Source organism: Nerophis ophidion, linkage group LG19 (assembly GCF_033978795.1).
Source record: "Nerophis ophidion isolate RoL-2023_Sa linkage group LG19, RoL_Noph_v1.0, whole genome shotgun sequence".
In the NCBI taxonomy this organism is placed as follows: Eukaryota; Metazoa; Chordata; class Actinopteri; order Syngnathiformes; family Syngnathidae; genus Nerophis; species Nerophis ophidion.
The window spans coordinates 7,669,169-7,684,372 of NC_084629.1; the positions used below are offsets into that span (position 1 = coordinate 7,669,169).

At 39.5% G+C, this 15,204-nt stretch overlaps 2 protein-coding genes across 2 annotated transcripts in view; one reads left to right on the forward strand and one right to left on the reverse strand.

The window, feature by feature from the left end:
• Window positions 1-15,204, reverse strand: part of pcdh8 (protocadherin 8) — a 274,908-nt gene that overhangs the window by 238,452 nt on the left and 21,252 nt on the right. The window contains exon 2 of the mRNA XM_061878827.1: window positions 4,194-4,310. The gene's annotated coding sequence lies outside the window, so the exon portion shown is untranslated. The remainder of the gene's footprint in view (window positions 1-4,193; window positions 4,311-15,204) is intronic.
• Window positions 1-15,204, forward strand: part of si:ch211-199f5.1 (protocadherin-8) — a 151,301-nt gene that overhangs the window by 86,412 nt on the left and 49,685 nt on the right. The gene's annotated exons all lie outside the window — the stretch shown is intronic.

Sequence of the window (15,204 nt, forward strand, 5' to 3'; positions counted from 1 at the left end):
TGGCCCGCGGGCCAAATTTGGCCCACCGTGAGGCAATATCAAATTAACATTAGAGCTGGGCCGCCGCTGTATCACCGCATTCACTGCTAATACCCTCCCGATTTTCCTGGGAGACTCCAGAAGTTCATTGCCCCTCCCGAATTTCTCCCAATTTCCATCCGGACGATAATATTGGGGGCAGGCCGTAAAGGCACCGCCTTTGGCGTTCTCCACAGCATGTCGCCAAGTCCGCTTTTCCTCCATACAAACAGCGTGCCGGCCCACTCACATAATATATGCGGCTCATACACACACACACACACACACAAAGTGTATGCAATCCATACTTGGTCAACAGCCATACAGGTCACACTGAGGGTGGCCATATAAACAACTTTAACACTGTTACAAATATGCGCCACACTGTGAACCCACACCAAACAAGAATGACAGACACATTTCGGGAGAACATCCGCACCGTAACACAACATAAACACAACAGAACAAATACCCAGGCCCCCTTGCAGCACTAACTCTTCTCGACCGCTACAATATACACCCTCTCCCAGCTACCAACAAACCTGAGCCCCGACATTAACTGAGCAGTAAAAAGGCCTGAACGGTTGATTTATTCATTGTTTTCCGTTCGGGCTCCAGTACTCTGGAATGCCCTCCCGGTAACAGTTCGAGATGCCACCTCAGTAGAAGCATTTAAGTCTCACCTTAAAACTCATTTGTATACTCTAGCCTTTAAATGGACTCCCTTTTTAGACCAGTTGATCTGCCGTTTCTTTTCTTTTTCTTCTATGTCCCACTCTCCTTTGTGGAGGGGGTCCGGTCCGATCCGATCGCCATGTAATGCTTGCCTGTGTATCGGCTGGGGACATCTCTGCGCTGCTGATCCGCCTCCGCTTGGGTTGGTTTCCTGCTGGCTCCGCTATGAACGGGACTCTCGTTGCTGTGTTGGGTCCGCTTTGGACTGGACTCTCGCGACTGTGTTGGATCCATTATGGATTGAACTTTCACAGTATCATGTTAGACCCGCTCGACATCCATTGCTTTCCTCCTCTCCAAGGTTCTCATAGTCATCATTGTCACCGACGTCCCACTGGGTCATTATTGTCACCAATGTCCCACTGGGTGTGAGTTTTCCTTGCCCTTATGTGGGCCTACCGAGGATGTCGTAGTGGTTTGTGCAGCCCTTTGAGACACTAGTGATTTAGGGCTGTATAAGTAAACATTGATTGATTGATTTTATTTTCAAATGTATTAGCCTCTGGAAAAAGTTAATGTTAATATTTACCTCAGAAGGCTGCAAATACAAAAGAGGCATTCAATTCTTATTTAAATTTGATTTGCCATTCATATTTTTTTATTATCATCATTATTATTATTTGAAACTTAATTTTGCATGTCACTATGAAGTTATATAAGCCTTGCTTGTTCAATATTCAATGAAAAACTTGTTTGGGTCCCTATTAAAAAGGTTAATTTGTTCAACCTCGGCCCACGGCTTTGTTCAGTCTTAAATTTTGACCCACTCTGTATTTGAGTTTGACACCCCTGCTCTAGATTGTATTTTTTTCTTACTCATCCTCCCCCAGCGTTTACCCGTTTTTAACAGGGCTTCTTTTGTGCGACCCATCAGTGTAATTATTTAAACTCGGGGGGCCAAATTTAGAGAAAAAAATGTGTCTGGGGGCCAGTATATCTATTTTTAGGAACACTAATACAAAACCCCATAATAGTGTATGATTGAATGCTAAAAACGTTATAACAGACCACCTTAAAAAAAACGTAATCTAATTGTTTTGTTTTTTTTTACTGAATTAAACAGCCAGAATGTACATGAAAATAAGGAATGTTGGATTGACAATATTAACTATGGACAATAAAACACTGAATATTGACAACATATGAACGTCACATCCCCTCTCGATCGAAATATTTTACAGTGAAGCGAAACACAACAAAAATGCAACTAACACAGCGAAATATGAATGCGAAGTGTAATTAAAAAAGCATACAATCTGATATATCACTAAGCTTTAGAACTTTGTTGTAAAAAAAAAAAAATCTCCTTCCGCGTCCGTCCCTGACCGCTCTGGAAACACTAAAAATGCTCACCACCCACACTGCTTGGTGCCTCGTCTAAACTGCTGTGGCTGGGATTACCATGGTAACTAATTACATTACCATAGTAACTAGTATATCAAGCAAAATTGCAGATTCCAACCATTGAAATACTTTGTATAGTTCAAGACTTACGGTCGTTTGAAAACATCTTAACGATATAAAAATACTTTTTTGCGAATGCCCGGCGGGCCGGATTGAAAGGTTTAAAGGGCCGCATGTGGCCCCCGATCCTTAATTTGCCCAGATCTGCTGTACACTGTTTGCGAGGTACACCACTTTGTCCACAACTGCGTGAGCAAATAGTTTAAGGACAACGTTTCTCAAAGTGCAATTGCAAGAAATTTAGGGATTTCAAAATCTACGGTCCATAATATCATCAAAAGGTTCAGAGAATCTGGAGAAATTACTCCACGTAAGCGGCATGGCCGGAAACAAACATTGAATGACCGTGACCTTCAATCCCTCAGACGGCACTGTATCAAAAACAGACATCAATCTCTAAAGGATATCACCACATGGGCTCAGGAACACTTTACAAAACCACTGTCACTAACATAAAGCTCTACTATGCAAAGAGAAAGCCATTTATCAACAACATCCAGAAACGCCGCCGGCTTCTCTGGGGCCGAGATCACCTAAGATGGACTGATGCAAAGTGGAAAAGTGTTGTGAGGTCTGACGAGTCCACATTTCAAATTGTTTTTGGATATATTCGACATTGTGTCATCTGGACCAAAGGGGAAGCGAACCATCCAGACTGTTATCGACGCAAAGTTCAAAAGCCAGCATCTGTGATGGTATGGGGGTGCATTAGTGCCCAAGGCATGGGTAACTTACACATCTGTGAAGGCACCATTAATGCTGAAAGGTACATACAGGTTTTGGAACAACATATGCTGCCATCTAAGCGCCGTCTTTTTCACGGACGCCCCTGCTTATTTCAGCAAGACAATGCCAGACCACATTCAGCACGTGTTACAACAGCGTGGCTTCGTAAAAAAATTAAAATAAAAAATAAAAAAAGAGTGCGGGTACTTTCCTGGCCCGCCTGCAGTCCAGACCTGTCTCCCATCGAAAATGTGTGGCGCATTATGAAGTGTAAAATACGACAGCGAATACTCCAGACTGCTTAACGACTGAAGCTCTACATAAAACAAGAAATGGGAAAGAATTCCACTCTCAAAGCTTCAACAATTAGTTTCCTCAGTTCCCAAACGTCTATAGAGTGTCGTTAAAAGAAAAAGGTGATGTAACACAGTGGTGAACATGCCCTTTCCCAACTACTTTGGCATGTGTTGCAGCCATGAAATTCAAAGTTAATTTGCAAAAAAAAAAAAAATTTAGTTTATGAGTTCGAACATCAAATATCTTGTCTTTGTAGTGCGTTCAACTGAATATGGGTTAAAAATGATTTGCAAGTCATTGTATTCCGTTTATTTTACATCTAACACAATTTCCCAACTCAAATGGAAACAGGGTTTGTAGATTACCACAGTAACTAGTACATCATGAAAAATTGCAGATTCTAACCATTGAAATACTTTGTATAGTTCAAGACACACGGTCATTTGAAAACATCTTGAATATATAAAAATAATATTTGCGAATGCCCGGCGGGCCAGATTGAAAAGTTAAACGGGCCGCATGTGGCCCTTGGCCCTTAATTGGCCCAGGACTGCTGTACACTGTTTGTCTAATCTTGAACGGGTTTGTGTTGAAAACAAAGTTTAAATAAGACGTACCTACCTAAATAAATATTTCTGAGTAATTCCCATCAAAAGAGTAATATTGTTGTAAATTTAAATGTGTTCCAATCCTCATCTTTTCTTATAACTGCTAGCACTGATGTTTCTATAACAACAACAACAACAACAACAAGCCAGTCTTTAGAATTTCTCTTTGAAAAGAACGACTTCTCCAAGATCCGGCTCCCTTCAAAGAGCCGTAAATCCCATCTCTACATGCAACGACTATCAAAACAATACACTCTTTGTCTTCACACACTGATATTTTTTTTTTTCCCTGCGTCAATATTAATCACTGCGCCATGTTGGTATGCAGTGATGTTCCCCACTTACCTTGCAGCAGAAGCTACCGTCCTGCAGCCTCTTGTCTCGGTGCTGTGTTCAAGGGGTATCTTTTTTGAGGACGACACACAATGGCTCAATCCATCTTTTTCATTGTTTGCTGAAAATCTGCAAGGATCAAAAGCAAAAAATTATGTCACTAAATCGCCAGTTTTCCACTGGATTGATATTCAGAGCTGCAATAAAATGACAAAGATAATAGCGGTCACATTTGAGAGGTATCATCGCAGTGGTTCTTAACTTGGGTTCGATCGAACCCTATGGGTTCGGTGAGTCGGCCTCAGGGGTTCGGCAGAGTCTTCACCACTGAGGTAAAGACACATCCGACTTATTGTGTAAATAAAAACTTCTCCCTATGAGCTTATTATGGATACCTCCAAACAATGTTCCCTCTAATTCGCAGGTTTTGTGATTGATTGAAACTTTTACTAGATTGCAAAGGAAGAGAATACATTATATGAAACAGTACAGTTTACACCAGGGGTCACCAACGCCAGTAAGGACCAGATGTGTAGCCCGCTGGCCTGTTCTAAAAATAGCTCAAATAGAAGCACTTACCAGTGAGCTGCCTGTATTTTTTTTAAATTGTATTTATTTACTAGCAAGCTGGTCTCGCTTTGCTCGACATTTTTAATTCTAAGAGAGAAAAAACTCAAATAGAATTTGTAAATCCCAGAAAATATTTTAAAGACTTTGTCTTCACTTGTTTAAATAAATTCATTGATTTTTTTTACTTTGCTTCTTATAACTTTCAGAAAGACAATTTTAGAGAAAACCTTAAAAATGATTTTAAGATTTTTAAACATCCCTTTTTACCTTTTAAATTCCTTCCTCTTCTTTCCTGACAATTTAAATAAAAGTTAAAGTAAATTATTCTTTTTATTATAAAGAACTATAAATACATTTTAATTTAATTCTTCATTTTAGCTTCTGTTTTTTTGACGAAGAATATTTGTAAAATATTTCTTCAAACTCCTTATGATTAAAATTCAAAATAATTCTGGCAAATTTACAAAATGTGTAGAATCAAATTTAAATCTTCTTTCAAAGTCTTTTGAATTTATTTAAAAAAAAAATTCTGGAAAATCTACAAGAAATAATGATTTGTGTTTGTTAGAAATATAGCTTGGTCCAAGTTGTTATATATTCTGACAAAGTGCAGATTGGATTTTAACCTACTTAAAAACATGTCAAAATTCAAAAATTAATCTTAATCAGGAAAAATTACTAATGATGTTCCATAAATATTTTTTTTTATTTTTTCAAAAAGATTCGAATTAGCTAGTTTTTCTCTTCTTTTTTTCGGTTGATTTTAAATTTTAAAGAGTCGTAATTGAAGATAAACAATGTTTCAAAATTTAAATTTTTTTCGTGTTTTCTCCTCTTTTAAACCGTTCAATTAAGTGTTTTTTTCCATCATTTATTCCCTACAAAAAACCTTCCGTAAAGGGAAAAAAAATGTACGACGGAATGACAGACAGAAATACCCATTTTTTTTATATATATATGTATATATATAGATTTATTTATTAAAGGTAAATTAAGCAAATTGGCTATTTCTGCCAATGTATTAAAGTGTGTATCAAACTGGTAGCCCTTCGCATTAATCAGTACCCAAGAAGTAGCTCTTGGTTTCAAAAAGGTTGGTGACCCCTGGTTTACACAGTACAGTACATATTCCGCACAATTGACCTCTAAATGGTAACACCTGAATAAGTTTAACTTGTTTACGTCGGGGTCCACGTTAATCAAGTCATGGTAATGTGTGTTAAAAATCTGGGTATTATCTTCCACCCAACTCTCTCCTTTGAGTCACACATTAAAAGAGTTACTAAAAACGGCCTTCTTTCATCTCCATAATATCGCTAAAATTCGCTCCATTCTGTCCACTAAAGACGCTGAGATCATTATCCATGAGTTTGTTACGTCTCGTCTCGATTACTGTATTTGTCTACTCTCGCCTTTAAATAAACCTCCGTTTTAGACCAGTTGATCTGCCGCTACTTTTCTTTTTTCTCCTATGTCCCCCCCCTCCCTTGTGGAGCGGGTCCGGTCCGATGACCATGGATGAAGTACTAGCTGCCCAGAGTCGAGACCCAGGATGGACCGCTCGCCTGTGTATATCTTTACGTTGCTGATCCACCTCCGCTTGGGATGGTTTCCTGTGGATGGGACTCTCGCAGCTGTCTTGGATCCGCTTTGAACTGAACTCTCGCGGCTGTGTTGGAGCCACTATGGATTGAACTTTCACAGTATCATGTTAGACCCGCTCGACATCCATAGCTTTCGGTCCCCTAGAGAGGTGGGGGGGTTGCCCACATCTGAGGTCCTCTCCAAGGTTTCTCATAGTCAGCATTGTCACTGGCGTCCCACTGGATGTGAATTCTCCCTGCCCACTGGGTGTGAGTTTTCCTTGCCCTTTTGTGGGTTCTTTCGAGGATGTTGTAGTGGTTTGTACAGTCCTTTGAGACATTTGTGATTTAGGGCTATATAAATAAACATTGATTGATTGATGTGTAATTTGTTGTCAGTTCATGCACTGTGTTGCTTTTGTTCTTTGAACAAGGTGATGTTTATGCACGGTTCATTTTGTGCACCAGTAAAAAATACTGGCTTTACTGTGGTGTCCCCCAAGGATCTATTTTAGGCCCCATCCTGGAGATATTTTTTAAGAAACATGGAGTGTTTTATTACTTTTATGCAGATGACTGCCAAATTTATATGCCGATTTCAAAAGGCCACGGCCCCCTGACACCCCTTCTTAACTGTCTATGCGACGTCAAGGCTTGGTTAGCCCAGAATTTTTTAATAATGAATGAGGGAAAAACGGAAATTTTAGTTTTTGGTCCGGCCCTCACTGACTTGGGACCATTGCAAAATGATGTGTGTCCCAAAGTCACCAGCCTTGGCGTCACTATAGACAGCGATTTTAAACCATACAAACAAGTCAATGGCGTTTTAAAATCGTGTTTTTATCACCTTCGTCTTTTAGTAAAGGTTAAACCGTTTTTATCTTTTAACCTTTTTGAACAAGTCGTGCATGCTTTTATTTCAAGTGGCCTGGACTACTGCAAAGCACTTTATGCTGGTATTAGCCAAAAAGCTCTCTCCCGGTTGCAGTTAGTCCAGAACGCGGCAGCACGACTTTTAACAGGGGCCAGGAAACGCCAGCATATAACCCCAATTCTTCAGGGTTTGCACTGGCTCCCTGTTCATTTTAGAATTGATTTTAAAACATTGCTGTTTGTTTTTAAATCTTTACATGGACTGGCACCTCAATATATCTCGGACCTCATCCAAATTTACATTTCTGAGGTCCGAGAGCCAGTTCCAGCTCGTGGTGCCCAAGACCAGACTTAAGACCAGGGGAGACAGGGCCTTCTCTGTGGTCGGCCCTAAGCTCTGGAACACTCTGCCCCTCCATGTTCAAACTGCTTCCACAGTGGAGTGTTTTAAGTCTCGTCTTAAGACCTACTTTTATTCTTTGGCTTTTAACACTACGTAAGTTGTGTGGTCCTCTGTCCTCTGTTGTCGTCTGTGTTTTTTTATACACTTTGATTTCTATTTTACTGTTTTAAATTGATTTTACCCTTTAAAATAGTTTTTAATCATATTTGTTTTTATATTATTTTTATTGGTTTTACATGGTCATTGGTGGAGCATAATATATATATATATATATATTTTTTTAATTTATTTATTTAATTTATTTTTTACAATTGTTTTTAACATGGCTGTGCAGCACTTTGGAAACGTTATTGTTGTTTAAATGTGCTATATAAATAAAGTGGATTGGATTGAATACAGATGACTTTCTTGAATTTGAAAAAAAAAAAACATTTTATTTTTCACAAAAGAAGGGTTTGGGGAATGCGCATATGAAACTGGTGGGGTTCGGTACCTCCAACAAGGTTAAGAATCACTGTATTGCAATGTTTCTTCTTGCAGTAGAGTGAAACTACACCGACTCAGCCTTACAGTACGCTTCCACAACCACACGTTCTCCGCATCGAGGAATCTACAAACTGTCAAACTGTATCAAACGCCGTTCATTTGGGGATTCCACTCAGGCGGTGTGAATTCCGCGGCAAAAGAAGAGGAATGCGGCACTTGTAAATCGCAGCTCGTACGCCACGTTCCCTCAATTAGCGTCGGCTCGGGCACGTTGAAATATGGAACATGACAGCTTCGGCGCCTCTTACCTGCACGCAGTGATAAACGTAGGATAATTACCTCCAAGAACAGGAGAATGTTTGTGCGTTTGCATGTTCGTTATCGCAGCAACTCAAAAGCGGTCGTGAAGAAGATTGTATGAATTGTGGCAAGTAGCGTCGTTATGACTCAAGGGCAACTTCTGATTGTGATTTGGTGCAACATGAACATAGCTCAGAAAGATTTAACACGTCCTAAAGTTGCACAAAATGTCTGCGTTTAAACAGTCATCATGAATAACGTAAACTGGGCCCCTTTTGGATTTTCTAAGGCTACTGTATTTTGCAAAGTCATCTCTCCACAACAACAGGGGTTAGGTAGGGTTGAGTAAGGTTTACGTATTGGGAAACTCAAACCGGTACTTAAACGATACCCAAACCAATACTTTCAACAAAAGAAAACACCAATTTTGTACTAAAACAATGCATTTTAATAGATTTGTGCAACACACAAGATAAACACAATAGTTGGTATGTTTCGCTTATAACAATAGTAATATTTTGGTATCGGTACTAAAATTATTTCCATTCTTTTGGGGTCTTTTCTAAATAAAGGGGACCACAAAAAAAAAAAATGGCATCATTGGCTTTAGCTCTGCGCTGGAGTTGGCGACTTGTCCAGGGTGTACCCTGCCTTCTGCCCGAGTGTAGCTCAGATAGGCGCCAGCGCCCCCCACGACCCCAAAAGGGAATAAGCAGTAGAAAATGGATGGATGGAGGGATCATTGGCTTTATTTTAACCAAAAATTATTAGGATACATTAAACATATGTTTTATATTGCAGTTAAGTCCTTAAATAAAATAGTGAACATACAAGACAACTTGTCTTATAGTAGTAAGTAAACAAACAAAAGGCTCCTAATTTAGTCTGCTGACATATGCAGTAACATATTGTGTCATTTTCCGTTTTATTATTTTGTCAACATTATTAAAAGGACAAGTGGTAGAAAATGGATTAAATCGACTTGTTCATTTACTGTTATTTTTTGCTTACTTTCTCTCCTAACATGTTCTATCTACTGTACAATTATGGTAAAATGTAATAATCACTGGTTCATCTATTGTTTGATACTTTACAATAGTTTTGGATGATACCACACATTTGGGTATCAATCTGATAACCCCCCCCCCAAAAATCACATCACTGTGTAAAGGATATCACCACATGTGCTCAGGAACAGTTCAGAAAACCACTGTCAGTAACTAAAGTTTGTCTCTATATATGTAAGTGCAAGTTAAAACTCTACTATGCAAAGCTATAGTCATTTATCAACAACACCCGGAAACGCCGTCGGCTTTGTTGAGCCCGAGCTCATCTAAGATGGACTGATGCAAAGTGTAAAAGTGTTCTGTGGTCTGACGAGTCCACATTTCAAATTGTTTTTGGAAACTGTGGACGTTGTCTCCTCTGGACCAAAGAAGAAAAGAACCATCCGGATTGTTTTGCGGCGCAAAGTTCAAAAGCCAGCATCTGTGATGGTATGGGGATGTATTAGTGATAAATGATAAGTAGGTTGTACTTGTATAGCGCTTTTCTACCTTCAAGGTACTCAAAGCGCTTTGACACTACTTCCACATTTACCCATTCACACACACATTCACACACTGATGGAGGGAGCTGCCATTCAAGGCGCTAACCAGCACCCATCAGGAGCAAGGGTGAAGTGTCTTGATCAGGACACAACGGACGTGACGAGGTTGGTATTGAACCAAGGACCCTCGGGTTGCGCACGGCCACTCTCCCATGCCGTCCCTAGTGCCCAATGCATGAGTAACTTACACATCTGTGAAGGCACCATTAATGCTGAAAGGTGCATACAGGTTTTGGAGCAACATATGTTGCCATTCAAGTATTGTTCTCATGGACGCCCCTGCTTATTTCAACAAGACAATGCCAAGCCACGTGTTACAGCTAAAGGAAAGACTGAAATCTCGAAACGTTCGGTGTCAGCTGACACGGAACACAAGTGGGAACAAGATATACTACAAAAACTAGTACATGAATTTAAAGAAATTTAAGAATATTTGAAATAAATGAAGGATGAATGGAAAGAAGAAAACATACAAATCCTTTATATATTGAATGAAAGATACTAAAATTCCACAACATAACTGAATTTGCAAAAAGCTAAACTTATACACAAAGCAAACTATAACCTGCTATCCAAGAATATAGAACAATTATTCTCAAAAAAAGAGGATAAACACAATCTTAGATAAAAATGTAATTTAAAATATTTGTACGCACGTACAACACTTAAAACCTTCAGTATATCTTTATGTGGAATTCTATTATGGAATGGATTAAGCAAAGAAATCCACTTCAAGAATCTTTTCAAACTTAAAGTGTTTACAAAGTACAAAGAAGAAGAACCTTGATAAACATTCTGAATTTATTTCATCCATTAATTCAGTCTCAAAATAATCTTACTTATCTCAACATAGGAAATATAACTTTACCAATTATTTTTATTGCGATTACTTATGTAATATATTGTGAATAAATTGAGAACAGGAAGTGAACAGAAGTTATAGCAACTCTTACGTAAAAGAAAAGTGATAGGATTAAATAAGCTTTGCTTCTTCCTACTCCTTTTTGAACATGTTGAAAAGAGAATCTGGAAATTGTGATGTGCCACGTTTATGCCTGCATGTTCCAAATACACTCAGTCAATTCAGGAGGACGGCGTGCAGGTAAGACAAGTATTTAAAAATTCTTAAAGGGGAACATTATCACCAGACCTATGTAAACGTCAATATATACCTTGATGGTGCAGAAAAAAAAACATATTTTTTTAACCGAATTCCGAACTCTAAATGGGTGAATTTTGGCGAATTAAACGCCCGTCCGTTTATGGCTCTTTTGGCGATGACGTCAAAACGTGACGTCACTGAGGTAATACAGCTGCCATTTTCATTTTCAACACATTGCAAACATCGGGTCTGAGCTCTGTTATTTTCCGTTTTTTCGACTATTGTTTGGAACCTTGGAGACATCACGCCTGGTCGGTGTGTTTTCAGCGGGTGTAACAACACTAACAGGGAGGGATTCAAGTTGCACCGAAGATGCGAAAGTGGCAAGAAATCTTCCGCCAGACCCCATCGAATGTGCCAGGGAGTCTCCACATTTTACCGGCGATGACAGACATGGCACAGATATGTATGGATAACGTGCAGATGCATTTGCAACAATAAAGTCAACGAAATCACAAAAGGTGATTTTTGTTGATGTTGACTTATGTGCTAATCAGACATATTTGGTCGTGGCGTGACTGCCAGCTAATCGATGCTAACTTGCTATGCTAATCGATGCTAACTTGCTATGCTAATCGATGCTAATATGCTATTTACCGGTGGTGCTAAAGCAGACATGGCACAGAGATGTATGGATAACCTGTAGATGCATTTGCAACTATATTATGTTTCCTTCCACTCACATTTAATGCGAAAAAAACATTTACCAATCGAAGGATTTAAGTTGCTCCAGTGTCACAAGATGCAAAAGTCCTGATCGTTTAGTCCGCACATTTTGCCGGCGATGCTAACGCAGCTATTCGGCCATGCTATGGTTATGAATAGCGTCAATAGCTATTCGCTCAATAGCTTCAGTTTCTTCTTCAGTACTTTCATACTCCAACCATCCGTTTCAATACATGCGTAATCTGTTGAATCGCTTAAACCGCTGAAATCCCAGTCTGAATACGAGCTAATGTCGCTATATCTTGCTGTGCTATTCGCCATTGTTTGTTTACATTGGCAGCACTGTATGACGTCACAGGGAAATGAACAGTGGCTTTGAGAGAGCGAAAATAAGGCACTTTAAAACTTTTTTTTTTTTTTTTAGGGATATTCCAGGACCGGTAAAATTTTGAAAAAACTTCCAAAAAATACAAGCCACTGGAAACTGATTTTTATTGATTTTTAACCCTTTTGAAATTGTGATAATGTTCCCCTTCAACACAGAATGACAAACAGAAAGCTCAATGCTAGCTTTAACTTAGCACATATGACAAAATATCGCAGCGCCAAGTAGACAATCTGAAAATTCCCGTCATATCAATTCCTAGATATGGTCGTAATTATTTTAAGTACACTGCGCATAATAAACGCAACATTATTAATATTGCTACTACGGATAATTTTATCAACAACTCCTTAAAACAGCCCACTACCTATAATATGGGCTTTCTAAACATCAGATCTTTGTCTCCCAAAACGTTATTAGTCAATGAGGTCATTAGAGACAACAACCTTAACGTCATCGGTCTTAGCGAAACCTGGCTTAAACCAGACGACTTTTTTGCGATAAATGAGGCATCCCCTCCTAACTATACGAATGCGCATATTGCCCGTCACCTCAAAAGGGGAGGGGGTGTCGCACTAATATACAACGAAAACTTTAACTTTAGTCCTAACTTAAATAATAAATATAAATCGTTTGAGGTGCTTTCTAAGAAGTCTGCCACACCTCTGCCTCTGTGCCTAGCCGTTATCTACCGCCCCCCAGGGCCCTATTCGGACTTTATTAGTGAATTCTCAGAGTTTGTTGCTGATCTAGTGACGCACGCCGATAATATAATTATAATGGGGGACTTTAATATCCATATGAATACCCCATTGGACCCACCGTGCGTGGCGCTCCAGACTATAATTGATTAGCTGTGGTCTTACACAATAATAAATGAACCGACGCATCGCAGCGGTAATACGATAGACCTAGTGCTTGTCAGAGGTATCACCGTCTCCAAAGTTATGATACTCCCGTATACTAAAGTAATGTCCGATCATTACCTTATAACATTCGAAGTTCAGACTCATGTTCGGCAAGCTAATAATAATAATAACTGCTATAGCAGCCGCAACATTAATGCTGCCACAACGACGACTCTTGCGGACCTACTGCCCTCGGTAATGGCACCGTTCCCAAAGTATGTGGGCTCTATTGATAACCTCACTAACAACTTTAACAACGCCCTGCGCGAAACCATTGATAGTATAGCACCGCTGAAGTTAAAAAAGGCTCCAAAAAGGCGTACGCCATGGTTTACTGAAGACACTAGAGCTCAGAAATTATTATGTAGAAAGCTGGAACGCAAATGGCGCACGACTAAACTTGAGGTGCACCATCAAGCATGGAGTGATGGTTTAATAACTTATAAACGCATGCTTACCTTAGCTAAAACTAATTATTACTCAAATCTCATCCGCATTAATAAAAACGATCCAAAATTTTTGTTTAGTACAGTAGCATCGCTAACCCAACAAGGGACTCCTTCCAGTAGCTCCACCCATTCGGCAGATGACTTTATGAAGTTCTTTAATAAGAAAATTGAACTTATTAGAAAGGAGATTAAAGACAATGCGTCCCAGCTACAACGGGGTTATAGTAACACAGATACGATTGTATATACGGCGGATACTGCAAATATCCAAAATAGTTTCTCTCGTTTTGATGAAATAACATTAGAAGGATTGTTACAACGTGTAAATGGAATAAAACAAACATGTTTACTTGACCCACTTCCTGGGAAACTTATCAAGGAGCTTTTTGTATTATTAGGTCCATCAGTGCTAAATATTATAAACTTATCACTTTCCTCGGGCACTGTTCCCGTTGCATTCAAAAAAGCGGTTATTCATCCTCTCCTTAAAAGACCTAACCTCGATCCTGACCTCATGGTAAACTACCGACCGGTGTCTCACCTTCCCTTTATTTCGAAAATCCTCGAAAAAATTGTTGCAGAGCAGCTAAATGAGCACTTAGCGTTTAACAATCTATGTGAAACCTTTCAATCCGGTTTCAGGGCAAATCACTCGACTGAGACAGCCCTCGCAAAACTGACTAATGATCTATTGCTAACGATGGACTCTGATGCGTCATCTATGTTGCTGCTCCTCGATCTTAGCGCTGCTTTCGATACCGTCGATCATAATATTTTATTAGAGCGTATCAAAATACGAATTGGTATGTCTGACTCAGCCCTGTCATGGTTTAACTCTTACCTTACTGATAGGATGCAGTGCGTCTCCTATAACAGTGTGACCTCGGACTATGTTAAGGTAACGTGTGGAGTTCCCCAGGGTTCGGTCCTTGGCCCTGTACTCTTCAGCATCTACATGCTGCCGCTAGGTGACGTCATACGCAAATACGGTATTAGCTTTCACTGTTATGCTGATGACACCCAACTCTACATGCCCCTAAAGCTGACCAACACGCCGGACTGTAGTCAGTTGGAAGCGTGTCTTAATGAAATTAAACAATGGATGTCCGCTAACTTTTTGCAACTTAATGCCAAAAAAACGGAAATGCTGATTATCGGTCCTGCTAGACACCGACCTCTATTTAATAATACAACTCTAACATTTGACAACCAAACAATTAAACAAGGTGACTCTGTAAAAAATCTGGGTATTATCTTCGACCCAACTCTCTCCTTTGAGTCACACATTAAAAGCGTTACTAAAACGGCCTTCTTTCATCTCCGTAATATCGCTAAAATTCGCTCCATTTTGTCCACTAAAGACGCCGAGATCATTATCCATGCGTTTGTTACGTCTCGTCTCGATTACTGTAACGTATTATTTTCGGGTCTCCCCATGTCTAGCATTAAAAGATTACAGTTGGTACAAAATGCGGCTGCTAGACTTTTGACAAGAACAAGAAAGTTCGATCACATTACGCCTGTACTGGCTCACCTGCACTGGCTTCCTGTGCACTTAAGATGTGACTTTAAGGTTTTACTACTTACGTATAAAATACTACACGGTTTAGCTCCATCCTATCTTGCCGA